The following is an 18,054-nucleotide window of genomic DNA, read 5'->3' as shown; positions in this document are numbered from 1 at the left end:
AATGCATGTGTTTGTTGAGCAGCAGAGCTGTGCCCATGAAATATTTGCCAAATCTTCTCTGCCAGTGCCAAACGACTTATTCTGCTACTGACTCTTGTTACAAGGTTTTGGAACCCCTGTTCCTGACAATCAAGTTCCTGTTTGGGGGCTGATTAGCACACGTGTGAGTGCGTATCCTGCTACAGCAGTCAGTTGGTGTCTGCTCCAAACATGCCACATTTAACTGATCTGGATGGGGCCCATGCTGTAGGGCAACTCCAAGCTAGTGTCCGCAAAATCCAAGTTGCTGCATTATTTGGAGTGAGCCCGAGTACAGGTCACACTGCAGGCGAAAGCGCATCAAATCCGACTTTTTTCTCCTATGCGACCCATATCTGATCATGGTATGACAGTGTGAACGGCACAAATCCGATATTTTCAAATCCGATCTGGGTCACTTTCGTATGTGGTACTGAATCCGATACATATCCGATGTTTTAGAAAGCGACTGCTGTTTGAACGGTCATGTCGCATTAAATCCGTCTTTTACGTCACTGACACAAGACAGACGCCAATTATCAGCGCCGGAGAAGCGCCCGAGAAGACATCGCGAACGCTTCCTGGCCATCCAGTGTAGATGTCAGTGAAACTGTTGGGAAGACAACGTGAACATTTTATTTATACTGTATAATCTGCAGATTCTGACAGAAATCTGCAGCTATCCTTTGAAGCACCGCTCCTCTAAAACAGCAATAAGGATCATTATTAGGCCATATGTAAATAACAAAATAACTTTATAACTTAAAGCAAAATTGGGAAACGTAAAGTCCGAAACAAGTCTTTATATTAAGGCCATCAGTCAAACAATACTGTTTGGTCTGGGTCTGAACAGAGCGTGTTGTGTGTGACGTCTTCTTTTGCGCACACTAGAGCGCGTTTGCTGTCGCATTTTATTTGTAGTGTGAACAAGCAGACAAAAAAATCGGATTTGATCAAAAAATCGGAATTGAGCATTAAGACCTGCAGTGTGAACGTAGCCTAAGTCGAAGGCCAACTGTGATATACAGGGGTCCCTCCCTTCACCTTCGGCCTCGCTGTTTCGCTGATTTTTTTTTGTGTGCAATTTTGCATGCTTTTTTTTTTTTTTTTTTTTTTTTACAGCGCATTGTGTTCTTCGATCTCTAGCAGTGTGACTCTGAAGTGCTGTACTGTATGTTTGTAAGTGTTCTCCCCAATAAACACAATGTTTTGCACCGTCAAAGGTACCTGCGGTAGCACCCAAAAGGCAGAGGAAGATGCTAACCATCACACAAAAAGTAGGACTTCTGGACAGGCTAAAGGAAGGTAGAAGTTACTGTATTTTCGGATTATAAGTTGCATTAAGTGAAACAAAACAGTCAGATAAGTCAAATTTTACTCAACTCATTCTTCTTGCTTCCTCTACCTCCGTACCATTGATTCATTAATGTTGAATCCTCTGGCAGCTGCTCTATTCCAATGTCCTGGACCTGAAAACAGGGTTTGATCTTTGGTTTCATTCTATAATACTGGACTTATTTTTCTACGAAGGTTTGAACTTTGAGAGAGTTTAAACAAGAGAGAAAAGTGTGAAAATGTTCATGCCTGTCTGGGTGTATAAAGTGTGTGAGGGGTTTTACAGCCTTAAAACATCTAAAATAATTGTAAAAAATAAATCTGGCTACTTTGCGGATTTCACCTATTGTGCGTTATTTTTAGAATGTAACTCCCGTGATAAACGAGGGACCGCTGTACTGATGGGATGACTTTTTAGTGGATGTCCCAAGAAAACGTATATGGTAAATAGTAAAAGGACTGATTCTTATGCAGCACCTTTCTTCTCTCCTGGTGCTGTGTGTGATGTACTGAGAAGTGATGGAGCTAGCTGCTATGCATCGGGAGCAGGCGATGGTGCATCAACACTAGCTCGACCAACTGCAGGACCAGGTCTTTCAGTTATCTCTCACCTGACGCACCCCTTAATTCTGGGCAGAGATTGCCTGGGGTTTAATAACCTGTTGGGGTGGTATGTGTGCCCATATACTTGGGGCAGTATGTGGGGATACATTCATGACCTGGTTGTAGTGTGTGTGCTCACCTGTAATGCAGAGGGCTTTTTGGATGAGGCGGGTGCGGTAGATAACCTGGAGAGAGGGAAGAGAGGCACCTCTCCGCTGCTCTCACTACCCGTTGTAACTTTTTCTGGCAGGACTCAGTGCAGGAGCCATTACACACAGTGATGTAGCTGGTGAGGATGCTCTCAATGATGCCTCTGGAGAAGGTGCTCATAATGGGGGTTGAGGCTCTTGCTCTCCTCAGTTTGTTGAGGAAGTAGAGTCATTGTTGGGCTTTGCTGACCAGTGATGCTGTGTGTTTTGACCAGGAGAGATCTTCTGAGATGTTCACACCCAGGAACTTGGTGCTGCTGCTCCACAGCAGCGCCACTGATGGTTAGTGGGGTGTGCAGGGAGTGAGTTCTCCTGAAGTCTATGATGATCTCCTTAGTCTTCTCCACATTGAGGGACAGGTTTCTGTTGCTGCACCACTCGGCCAGATGTTTAACTTCACTCCTATAGTAGGTCTCATGGTTGTTGTTGATGTGACCTACCACAGTTGTGTCATCTGCAAACTTGTGCATTGGAGAATGGAAAAAAGAAATCGATAGAGCTGGGTGTCATCTGCATAGCAGTGTAAATTTATGCTATGTCTTCTAATGATGCTGCCTAAGGGAAGCATGTATAATGTAAACAGAATTGGTCCTAGCACTGAACCCTGTGGAACACCATAATTGACCTTAATGTGTGTGAAGAGGACTCTCCATTTACATGTACAAATTGGAGTCTATTAGATAGATATGATACAAACCACTGCAGTGCAGTACCTGTAATACCTACAGCATGTTCTAATCGCTCTAATAGGATATTATGGTCAACAGTATCGAACGCTGCACTGAGGTCTAGCAGGACAAGCACAGAGATGAGTCCACTGTCAGAGGCCATAAGAAGATCATTTGTAACCTTCACTAAAGCTGTTTCTGTGCTGTGATGAGCTCTGAAACCTGACTGAAACTCTTCAAATAAGCCATTCCTCTGCAGATGATCTGTTAGCTGTTTGACAACTACTCTTTCAAGGATGTTTGATATGAAAGGAAGGTTGGAGATTGGCCTATAATTAGCTAAGTCAGCTGGGTCTAGAGATGCTCTTTAAGTAAAGGTTTAACTACAGCCAGCTTGAAGGCCTGTGGTACATAGCCGATTATTAAAGATAAGTTGAGCAGACAGAGGGGATGGGGCTTTGGGGGGATAACAGTTATCTATGAGCCCACATCGTTTCTGGGACACCACTCAGACAGCCAGCAATTTAAGGAGAACATGCGGCTAAACATGTCACTCCTGGTCTGATTGCGGAGGGGGGCAGAGAAAACTACAGAGTCCGACATTGTTTTGGCAAAGTTACACATGATTCAATATCAGTTTTAGTGACCTCTGATTGATGTAACCAGGTGTCATTACTGCCGACGTGAATTATGATCTTACTGTATTTACGTTTACCCTTAGCCAGCAGTTTTAAATTTCCCTCAATGTCGCCTGCTCTGGCCCCTGGAAGACAATTGACTATGGTTGCTGGTGTCTCTAGATTCACATGTCTCAGAGCAGAATCGTGAATTACCAGAGTTTGCTTTTCAGGGGGGGAATGTAACAATCAGGTGTGTGATGAATGGGGAAAGAGGACCCAAATGCAAGACAGGGAAGGCTGGCTTGGAATATACACGGCTTTTATTAAAGGAGCCAAGAGAACTGAACACATATGAGTGAAATAAACAAGGTGCACACATGAGGAGATGACGACGATGTAACCAGGAGCAGAGACAAACTGAGGCCTTAAACCGACAGGATAATGGAAGGATAGGAAACAGATCTAACAAATGAAACAGAGGAAGCAAAAACAAACATAATAAACATAATGTGCACGGAACAAAAGACTATCACAATAAACCAGGAAACACATTGGAAAACTAAACACTGACATAATGTCCAAACTCAAAACACTGGGTCAATGATCCAGTTACCATGACAGCCCAAACTGAGTCTCCAATTCAGTCATCCTGGCCTCCAGAGCAAATAAGCTAGTTTTAATACAAGTATCATTATTCCTTAAGGAAGCTGAGGAGTAACTAAACATCTGACACGATGAGCAGGAAAGCGCAGCAGAGAGAGGTGAAGAGTCTGTGCTGCCTGGGAGTCAGCTATGAGCTAAGCTAAGCTAGCGCAAAGCTAAAGATAATGAGTGAATACTGTGAATATAGTTATTGGGTTGTAACCCTAATCACGACACATAAATCCACCAGAACTAACACAAAGTGATATCTGCATGCACAGTGATGTAATGGCCCGATGAGGTCCATGCCGATAAAATCAAATGGGATTAATGGTAACGACAGCAAAGGCACTTCTGGAATGGCTGGCTGGTTAACAATCTCAGCTGACCCTCCAGTGGGGAAACGCACCATCAGCACACATCCGCTCAGAGGCCTGGCCAATAAAATCGGGCCATATCCCATATGCCCTGCCATGGGAATATAATGAGTCGCCTGGAAATTTCCCGATGGTTTTTAGGCATCAACAACTGGGTGTGTTTCTCTTCCCTGTGAGTGTCATGACCCACTCGACAAAGCCTATCATTAATCAATACAAAGTGCGGGTAGGTCCACGCTCCTTCAGGGGGCACCAAGACACTTGGTCAAAGGTTTAGGGTAGTGTGTTGTCACAAGACTGCTCTAGTGGAAAGCTTCCGTGAAGCGAACAACTGGACCCGGTGGGGCTGCCTCCCCAGACAGACAACCCCGTGTTACCGCTGGTGAGGCCCCAAACAGCCTCTCCAGCACCTGTGTCTGAGCTCTGTTGAGCCAACCATCCCTTTAATGTTGACTAGTAGTGACTTCATGAACTTCTTCACAAATAAGATTTTTATCATTAGAGAAAAAATTACCAATAATCATCTCACAGATGTAATATCATCTACAGCTACTTTTAGTACCAGTGATGTTAAGTTAAACTCTTTTTCTCCAATTGATCTTTCTGAGTTAACTTCAATAATTACTTCCTCCAAACCATCAACGTGTCTTTTAGACCCCATTCCTACAAAACTGCTCAAAGAAGTCCTGCCATTAATTAATTCTTCAATCTTAAATATGATCAACCTATCTCTAATAATCGGCTATGTACCACAGGCCTTCAAGCTGGCTGTAGTTAAACCCTTACTTAAAAAGCCATCTCTAGACCCAGCAGTCTTAGCTAATTATAGGCCAATCTCCAACCTTCCTTTCATATCAAACATCCTTGAAAGAGTAGTTGTCAAACAGCTAACAGATCATCTGCAGAGGAATGGCTTATTTGAAGAGTTTCAGTCAGGTTTCAGAGCTCATCACAGCACAGAAACAGCTTTAGTGAAGAGTATGTGACCAAGTGGTCGGCGGGGTTAGATAAAAGGAAATAAAATGACAACGCCACCTAGGGGATTTTCACCCCTAGGAAATATATTTAAGAAAAATAGATAAAAGGAATAAAAGGAGGCCGCACAGATTCAAGGATGCACTCCGAGGCAGGTTGGCTCCAATATTAAAACAGTTTATTTATAATAAAAATAAATAAAATATTAGAAACCAAAATGTAGCGTCATTGTTGACAGTGTCTTAACGTGAAAATAAAACAATCATGGAACTTGGACTTACCAGCAGCCGTGGACCCAAAAGAAAATCACACAAAACGAAAATCACTGCAGCCCACCCGGTGCTGTACAAAAGAAAGTGTGAAAACGACCCACCACCTAAGGTCCCAGGGCCACTGGTACGTCCTCCGTTCACTAAAAGAAAACACAGAAAAATATGTTAAAAGAATAACAGGACACTGAGCGTCAGGCTCGCTACAGATGATACAAAGAACTAAAACACACTTTAATAGCTTTAATAAAAGAAACCACACACACACACACACACACACACACACACACACACAGAGGAAGGCTTGTGCCCTGCGGGTCCACCCGTACTGGTAGTAATGGTCCCAGCCTCAATCGCGAGCTGGTCTGGCTCCCCACAGGCTAAGACCAGCAACGGGGGCAATTTAAAATCCCCGGCACGACACTCGGGCAAAGAATTGCTTCAGCCCGATCACAGAAGCGTGGGCACACGCAACAATCCAGAGATAAAATAAAATAAAACCAGGCGAACCAGGAAATGGTAGGCCTACTTAATAAAACCAAATAAGACAAGGTAAAACAATTCAAAACCAAACAAGACAAGACAAGACAGCAGGCTCCACTGAGGAGGAGCCCTCACAACAACGGCTAGGCAGGTGTCTTGATTCTTCACTTAAGGCTGTGTGAGTTGCCACGGAGGTGAAGGCAGTGATCACACCCTAAAACAGACAAATATAACCTTAGCCTCTTGTAGTGGTGAACGCTAATAAAAATAGTTTGAACAGCTTACCCCAGGACCGGAGGCGCTATACTCTCACTGGTGGGGGAAATCACACAAGCACCTCTCTCCGCAACGCCGGAATAAAACAACCTGCCGCGCTACAACAGGCCGCAAAAACTATTACTATACATTCCAATACTGAAAGGGAATCTGAGGTTAAGCGAGAGCATACCTGTGGCTGTCATATGATCTACTCTTGCCGATCAGTCCGTCGCAGAGTGTCAGCATTTACTGCTGCTTTGCGCTGAATGCATGGGAGGAATAATCCAAAGAAGCACCGGCTTAGCTTTATACCTGGTGCCAGCCTGCAATCAATATGCAGGTGGGTTCCCAATTGACCTAGTTTTGCAGTAAGAGCGAGCGCAGGAGAGAGCGAGAGCAGTAGAGCGAGCGAGCGAGAGAGAGAGAAAAGAAAGGCGAGTAGCCCATCCGGCTACATCTACCCCCCTTTTTGTATTGGCGCCCCGACAATAACTCAAGAAACCTAACACCATGGCCTGAATACGGCGAGCTGCGCATTAGCGACTGGTGCAGATTCAACAGGACGTGGCAAGTGATGTACATTCGAGTGCTGACCAGCTGTTGAACGTGTTGTTCTCCGCAAGTGTGACCCACTCACCTCAGACTGTTCAACAGAGCCTGAGGAAGAACCTGGGGGAGCAGAGGTCGAGGGTGCTACAATCACACTGGGAGTAGACCTGAGCTCCACCGATGGAACTCTAGAGGCATCAGAAGATGACGCCACAGGTGCCACAGGTTGTGAAGGTACCTCAGGGACAAGGAGCCACAACTCATCATCACTCAGAGAGGTCCGCTCCGAGTCAGCAGGCACAGGCGGGGGTGGAGCCTGTGGACCAGGTGCAGGAGGTCCCGGGCTGACCTGTGCCTTCAACATGTCGCGATGGACATGCCGAACCTTCTCCAAGTCTCCCACGGGGGCAATGGTATAAACAGCCCCATCCTCTTGGGGTGCCCTCAACACCTGATAGACCACAGAGCTCCATAGGTCCTGGATCTTGTGCCGACCCCGGGCGCTGTGATCTCGAAGATACACCAGCTGACCGACCTTTAAAGGAACAGGGTGGACTCTCTGGTCATGGCGCTCCTTGCGACGGTCAGCAGCCAGCGACAACCGTGCCCGAGCTCCCTCAAAAGCCACCATTAACCTGGCTTGATGCTCGGCCACCCAGTCCTGAACCTCTCCAGGCACTGGGTCCTGAACCCGGCCTAGAAGGAAATCAATAGGCAGCCTAGGATCCCTGCCAAACATCAGGAAAAACGGCGACTCTCCAGTGCCCTGATGGGGTGTGCTATTATAGCAAAAGAGCACGTGTGGTAAGCACGCAGCCCTGTCACGTTTCCGAGATGATGGCAGGGTCCGTAGGAGGTTGTGGAGGGTCCGGTTAAACCGTTCGCACTGTCCATTACCTGCTGGGTGGTAAGGGGTTGTACGGGACTTGGCTACCCGATACAACTCGCATAGCTGTTGCATCACCAAACTCTCAAAATTTCTACCCTGGTCAGAGTGGAGGCGGCTAGGAACGCCAAACTTAAAAAACCACTCTGTTAACAGGGCCTGGGCCACAGTAGACGCCCGCTGGTCCCGGGTAGGGACTGCAACAGTGTATTTGCTAAAAACGTCAGTCATAACCAAGACGTTTTCAACTCCACTACGGGAAGGTTCCAACACTGTGAAGTCTATGGCCAGGATTTCATTTGGCCTAGACGCCAATAGGTGACCCATATAACTATGAGACCCCAACTCCGAGTCCTTTGCAACCTGACAGCGTTCACAACACTGAACCCATTGCTTGATGTCAGAGGACATGCCGGGCCAATAGCAACGCTGCCTGACCAGTTCAGTGGTACGCTCAATACCTTGGTGCCCATGGTCCTGGTGCAGTTGCCTCAAGGTCTCAGGCTTCAGAGCCTCTGGAAGAACAAGTTGGAGGGCTTCCTCACCTCCACCCGGACGCAAAATACGGCAATAAAGGATGCCATCCTTCTCCACCAGACGATCCCACTGACGCAGCAGAACCATGACTGGTTTGGGGAGCTGACTCCTTTCCACCGAAGAGGGCGGGGACTGCCTCCTCCAGTATACCAAGAAATCCTTGAGGAGGGGATCAGCCTCCTGCAAAGCACGAATATCCCCTGGAGAATGAGACGGAAAGGCCCCAATCTCCGACTGAGTAACAGCGGGCAGCACTGCTGGACACGGAGCCAGCTGAAGCGAAGTCGGGATGGGAGTCCCAGGCAACACGCCCTCAGCCAGGCTGGAGCTCGTCTCATACTGTCGGGAGAGAGCATCAGCATTCCTATTACTGCGGCCTGAGCGATACTTAATCTCAAAGTCAAATGCCGCCAGCTGGGAGGCCCACCTCTGCTCGGTGGCACCCAGCTTAGCTGAAGAGAGGTAACTGAGTGGATTGTTATCAGTGTAAACCACACACTTGTGCCCCAGCAAGTACTCCCGGAACTTCTCGGCCATGGCCCACTTGAGCGCAAGAAACTCCAGCTTCATAGAGCTGTAATTGTCCATATTGCGCTCATGGGGCCGGAGACCTCGACTGACATAAGCCACTGGCCGGACAACACCCTCTACTTCTTGGGAGAGGACTGCACCCAAGCCACTGTGACTGGCGTCAATCTCCAATATGAATGGACGTGTGAAATCAGCATACGCCAGCACAGGGGCAGACACAAGTTTGGCTTTCAGGGCCTCAAAACTCTCCTCACACTGAGGTGTCCAGATAGCGCTCAAACTCTGTCCCGAGCCCTTCTTTATCTTGGTGCCAGTCAATTTAGCCACCACTTGATGCAGGGGAGCCGCCAATGTGGCAAACCCCTCCACAAAGCGCCGATAATAGCTGGCGAAACCCAAAAAGGATCGCAACTCTGACACGGAACGAGGACACTGCCACTTGGCTACTGCGTCAACCTTGGCTGGATCTGTGGAGACACCCTCACAAGAGATTACATGGCCCAAGTAGTTAACCTTCTGCTGGAAAAAGGCACACTTTTCTAGCTTAGCCTTGAGCCCCTCTTGCTGCAGCCTTTTCATCACCATCTCTAGCCGTTGCAGGTGCTGAGAAACGGACGAGGAAAACACAATGATGTCGTCCAGGTACAGCAGTAGCGACTGACACTGCTGATCCCCGAACATCCGCTGCATTAGGCGCTGAAAAGTACCAGGAGCATTGCACAGCCCGAATGGCATTCGATTCCATTCGAACAGGCCAAACGGCGTGCAAAAAGCGGTCTTAGGCTTATCCTGCTCAGAGACTGGCACCTGGTTGTACCCGCTGGCCAGGTCGATGGTAGAAAACCAGCGTGCGCCAGCAAGGGCATCCAGACTTTCCTCAATGCGAGGTAGCGGGAAGGCGTCCTTCCTCGTTTTGCTATTCAGCAAACGATAGTCAACGCACAAACGGAGACTTCCATCCTTCTTGCGGACCAACACGATGGGGGAGGCATACGGACTGCTACTCTCCCTAATTACCTGGGCCTCCAATAGCTGATTGATATGGGCCCTGACGGCCTCATAATCAGAAGGAGGAATCCGCCTATACCTCTGCCGGACGGGTACGTCATCAAGCAGAGGTATATCGTGCGAGATAAGGTTCGTGCAGCCCAAGTCTCCCTCATGAGTGGAGAAAACAGAGCGGTACTTCTGCAAAAGTAACCGTACCTCATGTTGCTCTGACTCAGTGAGAGCAGACAGGTCAATCGCATCCACCATGTCTTGAGCAGGGCTGCTGGTTGTATGGGAGGAAACTGTAATGGGAAAAGAGTGTTCCTCGCTAACACCAGCAGGGAGGCTAACAACAGTAGCTTGGCTGATCACTCCTAAATGGGTCCGTGGGTGGAGGACAGCTTCAGCTGTTCCCACATTAGTGACTGGGATATAGGCAACACCCTTATCCACCTGGACCAAACATGGAGAGGCCAGTAACCCAACTGGCAGCCCGGACTCAGGAGGCTCGAAAAGCACAGACTGGCCTGACAACTGCTGTGAACAAGTGGTGGCCACCAGCTGCATGACACCACCAGGTATCCGCACGGCCCGCGGGCCCTGTACCTTGACGGTACCAACACGGTCCTCTGGGGCTTGGGCTGCAGACTGGTGACACTGATGTAAAGCCTCCAAAACTGGTCTCGGTGCCTGTGACACAGAAGGAGAATTAAACAAGGAGCCACCGAAAGCCCCAAACAGCTCTTGATAACAGCGACGGATGACATTCATTCCTAAAATACCAGGAACAGAGGGCGTGGCACCAGGAGGGTCCTTCACTATGAGGATCCCACAAGAGGGCATTTCCTTGCCACACAGGAGTACACTGAGCTCCAAATAGCCAATGTAAGGAATGGCAAGCCCATTGGCAGCCCGAAGCTGTAACCAATGGCATGACTGAAGGCGTTCTTGTCCCCAAGGGGCAAAATGCGTCAAAAAGAAGCTCTCTGTAATGGTGGAAACCATGGAACCAGTATCCACCAAACAAGGGACAGTCACCCCACTAATCAGCACATCCATCTTTGGACACGATGAAATTAACCTGCCAATCCTATCTTTCTGTGAGCCAGTGAACTCCCCACCTGAACTGTGGCTCTGCAGCTCAGAGGGTTTTAGTTTCCCGACTGGGTAGCGGAAAGGTGATTGCCAACTGCCGTACGAGGAGGGCCTGAATCAGAACCTGCTCTGGTGCGGCGTGAAACCCGCTCCCCAGTGCACTCCCTAGCAAAGTGTCCTGGCTGCTGACACCGGCGACAAATCACCGAGCCAGCCCGTGAAGGCTGAACACCTCTTCGGGGGTTCTGTAAAGAAACCACTGTCTCAGTGAGCTGATTTAACTGCTCTTGCTGACGCTTTAGGAGTTCCTTTAGCTCATGCCACTCAGACTCGGGCATACCAACAGGAGCAGACCTAGGGCTAGTGCGCACCCCACACTGGAAACCATACGCTGATGGGTGGGAATAGCCACGGTCGCAAACACCGCCTGGAAACCCTTCTCTTTCCCATCTAATTGCTTCCCCACGCACCTCTAACAAGGTGGCAGTAGGCACACGGCGAACATATTGTTTAAGCTCTCTGCGGAGAGCACTGTCAGCAACATGTTCTACAAACTGGTCTCGGAGCAACACCTCTGCATTACGCATGCCATCAGGTGCACTTTGTTTCACTTGCTCCATCAAAGCCATTAGCGCTAAGGAAAACTCCTGCAAAGTCTCTCCCTCCCGCTGTCTCCTCGAAAAGAAAGCCTGCTGCAGAGTGACATAGGACTGCGCATTACCATACAGTTCCTTTAAAATGGTCAACACCCGAGCAGGATCCCCTCGCTCTGAATTAGGGCGAAATTTGATCTCCTCCCTTGCTTCTCCCTCTAAATGGTCAAAAATAAAAAATGCTTGATCAGCAACAGACAGGTGCCGGGCACGCATGCACGCTTGAACCTCTTCAACCCATTCAGATATATTGATGCCCGTTCTGCCATTAAACATGGGACATTTACGGTCCCTAGGCACCACCACCAAACGCTCTGTAACAGCGGCTTGGCTACCAACATTTGGTATGCAACCAGCTGGTGCGAAGGAGGCCGACGCAGCACCACCACCAGACTCCAGCACAGCGCCTCTATCCCGGCGCAATTGCTCATTATCTGCTTTTAACTGTGCTACCAAGTCTCTAAGTTGCTGCAATTCTTCCTCCATAATAAATTTTAGACCAAAACAGGGAAAATTAAATCAGCAAGGTGCTAAAATCCTATTACTCTTCCTCCTAAACCTGGATACTGCTGTCTTGTCTATAATCACACTTAAAAAGAAATAGAGCCTTCAAACAGGTAAACTATGCTCTCTACAAAAATAAAACAATTTACAAAACCAAACATCTACCTCAAATGTGCATCCTGTCGACCAACGCCAAGTATGTGACCAAGTGGTCGGCGGGGTTAGATAAAAGGAAATAAAATGACAACGCCACCTAGGGGATTTTCACCCCTAGGAAATATATTTAAGAAAAATAGATAAAAGGAATAAAAGGAGGCCGCACAGATTCAAGGATGCACTCCGAGGCAGGTTGGCTCCAATATTAAAACAGTTTATTTATAATAAAAATAAATAAAATATTAGAAACCAAAATGTAGCGTCATTGTTGACAGTGTCTTAACGTGAAAATAAAACAATCATGGAACTTGGACTTACCAGCAGCCGTGGACCCAAAAGAAAATCACACAAAACGAAAATCACTGCAGCCCACCCGGTGCTGTACAAAAGAAAGTGTGAAAACGACCCACCACCTAAGGTCCCAGGGCCACTGGTACGTCCTCCGTTCACTAAAAGAAAACACAGAAAAATATGTTAAAAGAATAACAGGACACTGAGCGTCAGGCTCGCTACAGATGATACAAAGAACTAAAACACACTTTAATAGCTTTAATAAAAGAAACCACACACACACACACACACACACACACACACACACACACAGAGGAAGGCTTGTGCCCCGCGGGTCCACCCGTACTGGTAGTAATGGTCCCAGCCTCAATCGCGAGCTGGTCTGGCTCCCCACAGGCTAAGACCAGCAACGGGGGCAATTTAAAATCCCCGGCACGACACTCGGGCAAAGAATTGCTTCAGCCCGATCACAGAAGCGTGGGCACACGCAACAATCCAGAGATAAAATAAAATAAAACCAGGCGAACCAGGAAATGGTAGGCCTACTTAATAAAACCAAATAAGACAAGGTAAAACAATTCAAAACCAAACAAGACAAGACAAGACAGCAGGCTCCACTGAGGAGGAGCCCTCACAACAACGGCTAGGCAGGTGTCTTGATTCTTCACTTAAGGCTGTGTGAGTTGCCACGGAGGTGAAGGCAGCGATCACACCCTAAAACAGACAAATATAACCTTAGCCTCTTGTAGTGGTGAACGCTAATAAAAATAGTTTGAACAGCTTACCCCAGGACCGGAGGCGCTATACTCTCACTGGTGGGGGAAATCACACAAGCACCTCTCTCCGCAACGCCGGAATAAAACAACCTGCCGCGCTACAACAGGCCGCAAAAACTATTACTATACATTCCAATACTGAAAGGGAATCTGAGGTTAAGCGAGAGCATACCTGTGGCTGTCATATGATCTACTCTTGCCGATCAGTCCGTCGCAGAGTGTCAGCATTTACTGCTGCTTTGCGCTGAATGCATGGGAGGAATAATCCAAAGAAGCACCGGCTTAGCTTTATACCTGGTGCCAGCCTGCAATCAATATGCAGGTGGGTTCCCAATTGACCTAGTTTTGCAGTAAGAGCGAGCGCAGGAGAGAGCGAGAGCAGTAGAGCGAGCGAGCGAGAGAGAGAAAAGAAAGGCGAGTAGCCCATCCGGCTACAGTTACAAATGATCTTCTTATGGCCTCTGACAGTGGACTCATCTCTGTGCTTGTCCTGCTAGACCTCAGTGCAGCGTTCGATACTGTTGACCATAATATCCTATTAGAGCGATTAGAACATGCTGTAGGTATTACAGGTACTGCACTGCAGTGGTTTGTATCATATCTATCTAATAGACTCCAATTTGTTCAAGTAAATGGAGAGTCCTCTTCACACGCTAAGGTTAAATATGGAGTTCCACAGGGTTCAGTGCTAGGACCAATTCTGTTTACATTATACATGCTTCCCTTAGGCAGCATCATTAGAAGACATAGCATACATTTTCACTGCTATGCAGATGACACGCAGCTCTATCTGTCCATGAAGCCAGGTAACACACACCAATTAGTTAAACTGCAGGAATGTCTTAAAGACATAAAGACCTGGATGGCCGCTAACTTTCTGCTTCTTAATTCAGATCAAACTGAGGTTATTGTACTCGGCCCTGAAAATCTTAGAAATATGGTATCTAAGCAGATTCTTACTCTGGATGGCATTACCTTGGCCTCCAGTAATGCTGTGAGAAACCTTGGAGTCATTTTTGACCAGGACATGTCCTTCAATGCACATATTAAACAAATATGTAAGACTGCTTTCTTCCATTTGCGCAACATCTCTAAAATTAGAAATATCCTGTCTCAGAGTGATGCTGAAAAACTAGTTCATGCATTTATTACTTCCAGGCTGGACTACTGTAATTCTTTATTATCAGGATGTCCTAAAAACTCACTGAAAAGCCTTCAGCTGATCCAAAATGCTGCAGCAAGAGTCCTGACAGGGACTAGAAAGAGAGAGCATATTTCTCCTGTTTTGGCTTCCCTTCATTGGCTTCCTGTTAAATCCAGCATTGAATTCAAAATCCTGCTCCTCACATACAAGGTCTTAAATAATCAGGCCCCATCTTATCTTAATGACCTTGTAGTACCATATCACCCTATTAGAGCACTTCGCTCTCGCACTGCAGGCCTACTTGTTGTTCCTAGAGTATTTAAAAGTAGAATGGGAGGCAGAGCCTTCAGTTTTCAGGCCCCTCTTCTGTGGAACCAGCTTCCAGTTTGGATTCAGGAGACAGACACTATCTCTACTTTCAAGATTAGGCTTCAAACTTTCCTTTTTGCTAAAGCATATAGTTAGGGCTGGACCAGGTGACCCTGAATCCTCAGTTATGCTGCAATAGACGTAGGCTGCCGGGGATTCCCATGATGCATTGAGTTTTTCCTTTCCAGTCACCTTTCTCACTCACTATGTGTTAATAGACCTCTCTGCATCGAATCATATCTGTTATTAATCTCTGTCTCTCTTCCACAGCATGTCTTTATCCTGTTTTCCTTCTCTCATCCCAACCAATCACAGCAGATGGCCCCGCCCCTCCCTGAGCCTGGTTCTGCCTGAGGTTTCTTCCTGTTAAAAGGGAGTTTTTCCTTCCCACTGTTGCCAAAGTGCTTGCTCATAGGGGGTCATATGATTGTTGGGTTTTTCTCTGTATTTATTATTGTGCTATCTACTGTACAATATAAAGCGCCTTGAGGCGACTGCTGTTGTGATTTGGCGCTATATAAATAAAATTGAATTGAATTGAACTGTGTCTGACGTTTGGCTTAGTCCTGCCGTGTGCCCAGCTGCTCCCTCTGTGCCGTTGCCTGCTCACTGTGCATCGCTGCCATCTCCGGGAGTATCTGTGTAAGCAATTGGACCTTTTGCGTTGGCTGAGCAGGTTGCGAGTCTGACATGACGCAACTGGATTTCGGCACCACTTTATAACCGCAGTTATACACATAACCTTTTACTTGAGATTTGTGTTTATTTATTCTGAACAGAGTTTTGTCTCCACACCGTTGTTCACCACCACTGCTGAACAGTTTTCCAGCCGACTCTGCACACACCTCTCACTCCAGGCTCCAGTATCACTGAAAAAGGGCGAGAGTGTGATTAATGGAGGCGCTGCAGCTGTCCTGCCAGCCTCCATGGCTTCCCCTCAAGCCTGCACCACCCCTCACCGGCATTGGAGCCATAAACCACACCTCTGCCACACGGGTGAATCAACAGAGAATGTCTACTCCCAGTGTCTGTCTTTGGATACTCTTGAATTCTCTCATCTCATTATCAAGCCTCCTTGTCATCTTTCCAGAGGATAAACCAAGGACAGCTGCACCTTCGCAGACATCTGGGGACTTAAGACCAGAGCGTGTCTCAACGGCTCCATTTAATTCTTGCCTCTGCCTTCACTCATTTCCTCTTCATTGTTTCCAAAGCCATCTCACAGACTATCATCTGATGCTGGTTGGCTCCCCATTGCCGCTGGTTCTCTGGGAATCTTGCTCTTTGGCCATGGGCACCCCATCTGGGGCCTCCCTCCTTCTCCTGTTGGAATGGACAAGCCGAGATGTGAGGCTCCAGGTCTCCTAGATCTGTCTCTGACACCTGGGAGGTGTTATTATGGTTTCCCACCCTCATTTTCAAGTACACTTCATAACTAAGACACACACACACACACACGGAGGAAGATTGTTGATTGTTTTCCCCTTTGCTTTTTCTTACAGGTGCAGATGTTCTCTATCCTTTCATTATATTTTCTCATATTTCCTCCCCGTTCCCTTTTTTTTCATGCCTTGGTCATTGTCACGCTATACTACACTATGTTACATATAATGTAATAACTGAAATAACACTAATAAAAATAATTAAATAAACAGTTAAAAGAGATACATAAACAATAGGAGCCCATTTATAGAATTTATAGAGCACATCTTGTGAAAGCAAAATGTGTTTGGGACAACAGGGCGTTTAGATCATGATTCAGATTGCAAAAGCTGCCAAGACAGGACAGAATTTAGAAAAAAAGAAAGCTGCACTTTATGCTTAGGTTTTAGCTCCAATTAACTTAACCTAAGCCTGATGTCCAGAAAAGGACAGAGCACATATCACCACAGTAGGAGAGCAACATGTCTGGATTACAGTTTTTATAAGAACAGCATTAACATTAATACTTTGTTTCCACGCCCTTTCTGTAACATGGATCAGTCTCAGGCAGTGAATATAATGCTGATGTACAATGGCTGAAACATGATGAAAACCTCGTTTGGTGCCTGCTTCCCCTTTTTATCCCACTTCATAGTTGAGGAAGGTAACACTGACTTTCCACTGCTGTGAGACACTAATAAATGATGCATCAGGCAGTCACCTGCTTGACTTCCCACATTTCCTTTGTGTGGTTTTGACACAGCATGTTGCCATGACTTCCTACAAGGCATCTAAAAGCATTTTGCCATTTCCTCAGTACTGACTGCTCTGACCTGGAGGCTCATCCCAAACAAAATCACACAGGAATCCCTGCCTAACACAGAGCAGCAGGACTTTACTTCTCCTGCATGCTAGGTGGTCTGTTTCAGTTAGTAACTTCAACTAACAAAGTTCATTATCAAACTCACGGCTCGATGAAAAGTCAGAAGAGCTAGGGTTGCTGTTGTTGAAAGTTCTCCTAATAACCTTTGGAACACTTTCACTGTATGTGTTTTGATTTTTTTTTCTTTAAAAATCTTACCAGGTTTCTTTGGATGAAAAGGTTTCTGGTTTTATGTATTGGACTTATTTCTTGAACTCGACTGCAGTAACTGTATGAATGTATGTATCGTTTCATCACAGGAAAGTGGCTTGACTGTCATACAGTAAATACAGAACTAAGAACTGAGCACAGTGAAAACTAAAACAATACATCCGTGTTATCCAGCAAAGCAAAGCAAATCTTCTGGATTTACACCATAATTTGAACTGTTATTTCTTTGCCTGTACTCTCAGCCAGTGCTCATCCTCTCACCATGTTTCATGAAATATAGATTGGTAGTTTCTGGGTAATGGTCAGACAATCATACCACAGCCTTGGTTCTCACCTTGGTGGAGAAACCACAAAGTGGCTCAATACACTTTGTGTTGAAACACAGGTCGTATTGAACTTGTGGTTCAAAACAAGTGGTGGGTTCATTCTGGTGGTGTTTAATATCAGACACAGGACTCCACGACTCCCTTTCTGTTGTGTTAGTAGGGATGACTGTTAAAAGCATGTAGATCAGCACTTAATTTGACTGAAACTGTCCTGATGTTCTCTGAAAGCTCACCAGTGGATGATATAAGGACATATATTCAAAAGTGTATGTCAG

At 46.6% G+C, this 18,054-nt stretch overlaps 1 long non-coding RNA gene across 1 annotated transcript; it reads right to left on the bottom strand.

Moving 5' to 3' along the window:
- Nucleotides 1-5,603: 5,603 nt before the first annotated feature.
- Nucleotides 5,604-6,917, bottom strand: LOC109196075 (uncharacterized). The gene is made up of 3 exons (XR_002057538.1): nucleotides 6,648-6,917; nucleotides 6,485-6,573; nucleotides 5,604-5,859 (listed from the first exon to the last, which is right to left on the bottom strand). It is a non-coding gene; the product is annotated as an uncharacterized LOC109196075 (long non-coding RNA).
- Between the last annotated feature and the right edge of the window lie 11,137 nt (nucleotides 6,918-18,054).

The sequence above is a fragment of the Oreochromis niloticus genome, linkage group LG20 (genome assembly GCF_001858045.2).
Source record: "Oreochromis niloticus isolate F11D_XX linkage group LG20, O_niloticus_UMD_NMBU, whole genome shotgun sequence".
In the NCBI taxonomy this organism is placed as follows: Eukaryota; Metazoa; Chordata; class Actinopteri; order Cichliformes; family Cichlidae; genus Oreochromis; species Oreochromis niloticus.
Note: the sequence above shows the minus strand (reverse complement) of the source record. Positions and strands in the feature narration are given on the sequence as shown.